General features: G+C 40.4%; 1 long non-coding RNA gene across 1 annotated transcript in view; it reads left to right on the forward strand.

Annotated features, from left to right (window-relative positions):
- Positions 1–6,295: 6,295 nt before the first annotated feature.
- Positions 6,296–6,556, forward strand: part of LOC106889008 — a 1,650-nt gene continuing 1,389 nt past the window's right edge. The window contains exon 1 of the long non-coding RNA XR_001412242.1: positions 6,296–6,431. This is a non-coding gene — a long non-coding RNA (uncharacterized LOC106889008). The remainder of the gene's footprint in view (positions 6,432–6,556) is intronic.

Consider the following 6,556-nt stretch of genomic DNA (forward strand, 5'->3'; position numbering starts at 1 on the left):
TGGTATAAAACCTTCATGCCCATTTATGCAGTGCAATGCTAAGAATCTCACTAATATATCCAGGAAGCACACTGACTGGCAAAACAGACATTTTGGCTGTTGCTCATGTAAAAGCCCCAAACTTGCCCTAACTGAAGTGGGGAAGGCACCAGCACTCTGAAACCTCTAAGCTAGTCTTCTCGGTGCCTCAGCTGAATGCTTTGCCTCACAGTCTGAGCCAAAGTTTGTCTTGTGACCTCAGTCTTGTATATAAAAACATGACATTGCTACAGTATTCGAGTGACAAACGCATACAAATAGGGCAAATGGAGTAAGGCAAGAAAGGCAGCAAGCACTGTTAAGACAAAAAGGAAAGCAGAATGGAGAAGAACCTGAAGATTAAGAAGTAGAGGCAGAGGAGATGATTCACCACAGGCAAAGTTGCACAACCATGTCCATGCCTGTTAGTCAGATCAGCAGCATCTGACAGTACCACAGGAAATGCATGCAAAGGTGCAGACACATTTGCTGTCTTCACACAAGAAGCGCACAACTCAAAGTCTTCTTTTTCTCGCTTACAGCAAGCCTGTTAGCCACCATCCTACAGAATTGCCTTCCTCATCTTTTGACTAAAAAGTGTACCCATGGAAACCTTCACATAGCAAATACTGATCATTAGGATAGCATCAGAACATTCTTCTTATAACACTTCGTCTAAGCAGCATGCAAGACAACGGTGTGCTCTTAATCAGGGGTGTCCTTAGCAGAAAGAACTGTTGACAAATATAAAACAACACGTGCTTCTAAAACTGAGTCTTCTGTTCAGAAGCCAGCCTTGAATGTCACCAAGGTTGCAGATGAAAGCACATGATTGTTAGCGTCAGAATGAATACCCAGAGGAACAGGTATGGCACAAGGGTTTGTAGCACATATAGTCAGTATTAATCCAAATTCTCTTTGCAAAAGAAGCCCTCAGCAACTTCAATATTACTGAAATCCCAGAATAAGAAATAAATTGCTTTTATGAAAACAATTACTCCACTTTCTGGTGCCTCTGACCCCAGCTATTTTATCACATGATTCTCTCTGGGCTTTCATTCTGCTGTTACTCTTCAGACCAAAGCTACGGCAGAAGGCCACTACCATGCACCAGAACACCTACATGCCACATTGTCAAAGTGGGATGATGGGACAACTAATAATCATAAAATTTTGGTCAAACCTCTTCCAGCTTCCCTTCCTCTCCAGTTTAATAAAGCTATTCTGCTACTTCAGCTAGGTTTGCATAAGAAAAGTTACAATGTTTATGTAAGTTTACATGAAGCCAGCCTCTACAGGCAATAAAGCTCTGCATCAGCTTTTAGAAGTTTCTCTATGAATTCAGCTGTTATGAATGAATGTCCACATTTTTCAGCCCCAAGCAGCCCTGTTTTCTCACTCACGTCAATCCATTTACATCAGAAACATTCCCCTACAGCATGAGCATCATAGCTTTAGATTGAAGTGCATTCTGCTTTACGTTGTGGTACCAACATAGGGAGGTAGCTCCAAAACTTTCTGCGCCTGCTATTCCCCAAATCAGTTTCTACACAGTATGTGGCAGAGTACTCACCCACCCAGTTGTGGACATGTAAACAGTTAAGATAGCCAAAAAATAAAGAATAAAGCACCTACTATTCACTTGCACATGAATATAAGAGTCAGGTATGTAGAAAACACATTACTTATCCATCACATGGATAAGTTACTTGTAAATCGGAAATAAGATAAGCCAGTGGTAAAACCAATTTGATCAGTCAAGCAAGAATGCATCTTTTCATGGACTTAAATGAAATAACCAAGGTACGTAACTGTCTCTCTCAAAAACATCAATTGCTTATGCATTTCCACACTTTTTTAGCCACTGGGGGGTTGGGGGGTGTCTTCTTGCAACTTTAAGAGAGAACACGAGTTAGCATCAGAGCAAAACTAGAAGAAACGAAGAGGTTGTTCAGTGACAGAAGCATGTAGGGGAGGGGAAATCCAAATAATTTACAAGGAAGAATGGCCTTGGCTGCTGCAAAGTTCAGAAGCCAGAAGACTTGGGGTTGGTTTGTTTTCCTTCAAAATGGCCCCAGGCTGGCAGTGTGGTTTCCACGTCAAAACACCATACTTTCAATCACTTCCTAAACTGTTTTCTTGAGTGAGACCATAATAAATCTCTTTCTGTAGAGCTTGCTCTTTAACTTTCATTAGTGAGGAAAGGCTAATGACAGAGCAGAGGTATAATACTGCACCTTAAGGCTCACCTTCAGCTGTCTGTGAAGAGGTAGGTGGCTTAGACTTGCTGTCTAACCTTCCCTTCCCCCCATGCTCAGATCTGGCCCCGGGCTGCATTGCCCTTCCTACAGCATATAAAATAGTGATTTTCTTTCAAATGCTTTTTAAAGGGTTTACAAACAGATGATTAATCATATTTCCATATGTAAAAATGTACATGGGTACTCAGTAGCATTACTGCTGTGTGGATGCCTACAAAACTGCAAGAAGCTCAAGAGAAACCCAATTAGGCTACAAGAATTTACTGAGGTGTATTTCATTTTAACAAAGATATAACAAATTGACATGCAAGCAGACTCAAAGCTCACTACCACTTTCTTTCCTTATTCAGAAGGTGGAACATTGCCAGGCTGGTAATAAATGCTGTGAAATAATGCTTAGCAAGTAGGATCTCACCAAGCATTTCAGCACTATGACCAGAGGAATTACTAGTATCAGCTGCCAAACAAATGATCTCATATACCAAAGCTAACAAACTGTTACCAGATAGATATCCTGCAGTTACAACATGACATCCGCTCCATTATAGACACCAGAAGGAGCAGCTGATACTTAAAGCTGAAGAAACAGCCCATTTGTGAGTTTCAGCCACAGCCGAAATAACACAATCTTTCTTTTTTATAGAATCCACATAAAATTAAATTATTCCCCATTTCACAACATTCCTTCACTAAACATAGCAATATAAAAGAAATTTGATCAGAGGTTGCAATGTAGACATTCCACATTCAGCAGAGAAAAAAAATCAGTTTTCTAATAAATTCCACGGCATTTCTTTTTATTGTTACATCCCTGGATACAGGTACTTCATTAAAAAAACGAAAACAAACAACACAACAAACTAACAAAGACTGAAACTAGTATGAACTTAGCCCTAAGTTTATGGACAATGCTGATCTTTCTTGTTGAAAAGTACAACAAAAAACACTGATGTGAAATCTCATTCCAGGTGAACACAATTACAGAGGAACTGCTATAAATTCAACTACAATCAAACTATCTGCAACCCATACTCATTTCCTTAAAGTCATACCCCAATACATGCCTAGCACATGAGATGTTCTAGTCTTCAGATACTACATGCTTATAAAATACTCTACTTAATGCCCCAAATTTAAAATCTGTGGGGAGTAGGATGCTTTGGTTTTGCAGTAAAAGTCACCGTTCTGCTGAGCACATGACCCTGGTAGCACTCCAAAAATCTGTACAAACCACTCTAAATCAATCTGTAAGGGAAGTAACATTTGATAAAGAAATAAGAAATATTAGGGGAATTTAGCCACATTTCCCACACACAAAGTAATTAGGATTTCCTCAGTCTTCAAAGCTAAAAAGAAATATATTTAACTACAGTCACACAAGTGTCTCTGAAAGGTATGCGCATGTGTATGTATGTATATACGTATATTTTCATGTATGCACTAAACACATATACACACAATCACACATATAGATATTTTTAGTTAAGGGAAGCAAAAAGCAGTAGTAATAGAAACCAGAAGCTGAAGATCTGTGTACAAAACTGCTTAGAACAAATACGATATCATGTCACTAATACCCATCTGTTCTCCAGCTGGTTTTATAATTTCTCTTTTCAAAAAAAAAAGAATTAGCAAATTCTACAATTCTAACTACTACCTTTCTATCCCTTCACACTTCCATTATTTTGAAGGGAGACACAGGGCAGTAAAAGTCCTACTATCCCAATAGCTCTATATTAACATCCACACCTTGCATTTACCTTCTCTTCACCCAGCAACTAAGGGTTGTATGAACATGTAGCACAGACCAACAGGACTAGATCCATAGAGTGAATTAATTGGTACTAAGGACCTAACACCCACACTATACATGTTCTGGGGTTTTATTTTTCACCAGCTGTAGCCTGGTCCCAGGGACTACACACCCATTAGTGGTTGGAACACACTTTCTAATTTTATTCAATCCAACAGGAATCCAGTTTATGCACAGAAGCCACTTGGCTATGTGAGCCAAAGCGCAGTACGTGGAGACAATTGAGAGGTTTTCTTTAAAAGAGTACTCCTCTTGATCCAAATTAAGATGTTAATGCTCATGCATCCAAGAAACCATTTCCTGTGGCTCCACATTCAACTACGGGCACCGTGTCTCTTCTTCTCCGAGGCTGTACAAGTTCATTCTGGTGAGCAGCACAGACCTTGTAGCTTGCTGTCTTCTTCAGAGCCATGAGAGAAAGCAGCACCAACATTTGGTAAAGATATAGCTCCCATTAACGGGAAGGAGGCAACAGAACAAGTACGTGCAGTACATGATACAGGCAAATCTCAAGCCTGGTTGACAGCCCTCTGCAACAGAGCTTCTCGGGGTGTTCCTGGGAAGACTAGAAAGTGCAAAGCCTCCTAACAACATATTTGAAAAAAATTGGCAAATTAAGTTAATTTGAGGATATATTACCTACTAAAGAGATTTTTGGTGATTCTGCTATTGTTCTGGGTAAGGTATATGAAGACATTTAGGCTTTCAAGACTTTCATAACGATTCAAAGTCCAAGCACACAGACTGTTATTGTCTCTTAGGGCCACTTAAGAAAGCTATACACAGCAAGACATACTGAATACAGAGGGACCTCACTAACCAAAACATGAAGAGGTAATAAAACGAACTGAAATCCGTAAAAGTATAGGCTTGCCATTAGAACAGAAAATGATCCTGCCACTTTGCCTCTAACAGCAGCCAGCAGCATATGCTTAACAGAGAAGCTACCAAAGGATTAAATCTTCCCTTTTACTTAGGTCCAATCACTTCTCTCCATTCAAACGGAGATTAATGTTGAACAGAAAGTCCATTAAAAGCATTGTAGTAAGGCTTCTAAGACCCAGTAAGTAAGCTACTGCAGGTCATCAACAGATCACTAGGAAGAAAGAAAAAGCACTGCAGCACATTTAGAAGTCATAAGAAAGAAGCTTAACGCACTATTAACAGGTGAAGAAAACCGCACGTGCAAAATGCTTCACATTAACCTTAAATTCACCAAAAACTAATCAGACAGCAAGAGAATGGGGGAAAAATAGGGAATAAAAAGTGATGGGTACCTACAATAGCATTTTAATGATAACAGGTTTTGTCTGAAGTGTCACATCATTTAAATGTTCTTCAAGCTGAAAGCTGAGTGTCTCTTATCAAAGGAATAGGAAGAAAGAGAAAGCGAATACAAGCCCTAACCTCACAAAATACTCCAGATGGAGCAATCTTACTGATTTTAATGGGAGACACACTGTGCAAGGAATCTGCCTTCGTGGAGACTCTTGGTGAATCCAATAACCTTAAAACTAGAACTAACAGCATTGGTCCCCCCATTTATATAGAGTACTTGGTAGGACTTTAAGTACAAGGCAAAACACTAGAGTTAGTCAGGAATTGTCAGTGAGCTTAAGTGTGGAAAATATATTTATTTCCTTCCAAATTAAATGACATATTTCATTCATAAGGTGAATAAATGCTACAAAAAGTAAACAGCATGTATAACATATAGACTTTACAGCATCCCAAAATTCATCAATCCTGTTCTCTGGTATGAACGTGGCATCAGTACTGCGTCCTGCCACTGTCAAAGGAACCACCTTATAACCCAAATATCCATTTTGATGTTACTCCATTTTTCAGCATGATCTTGCAACTTTGGCCACACATACAGCCACAACCCACAGAGACCATCTTTGAAATCATAATAGCTGTACAATTGTGATCTTTCCTACTTGGCGTAACGGCACTTTGTGGATCAAGATATTTTCTACCCCTTTCCCTTACCATTCTTAGCAGCCCTCAGCAGTGAAAGCCCATATCCCAATTCAATGCTGTCTATTAGCTGATCACAAGACTAGTCAACTCATGCCGAGCAGAAAGAGACACAGAGCTTACCGGACACGCATGTGACAGTCACTGTGCTCACCAGGACCGGTTTGGTCTTGTGAGCAGAACAGATGCTCAAAGTAACAAAGCTCCAAACCACCAGGCTGAGCAGAGTGCTGTCCCCCAGGGTTTAGCACACAGTACCGAGTCAGTATGGGACTGAGGTTAAGTCCTGCAGCAGCAATAGCTGCCAAACCCCACCGTGAGGGATTCGGGGTGTCACAAGCAGAGCGAGCAGCAAAAAGGTACCCGACGCTCAGGGGGTCACCAGACCGCGCACGTGTATTTAGGTCACAGCGACTAACCCATTTTGTGTGATTTTAACCGAGCACGAGTTACCACAGCACTCGCAGGGAGGGCCCGGCTCCTC

This window comes from Calidris pugnax, unplaced genomic scaffold (assembly GCF_001431845.1).
Source record: "Calidris pugnax isolate Ruff unplaced genomic scaffold, ASM143184v1 scaffold15, whole genome shotgun sequence".
Classification (NCBI taxonomy): domain Eukaryota; kingdom Metazoa; phylum Chordata; class Aves; order Charadriiformes; family Scolopacidae; genus Calidris; species Calidris pugnax.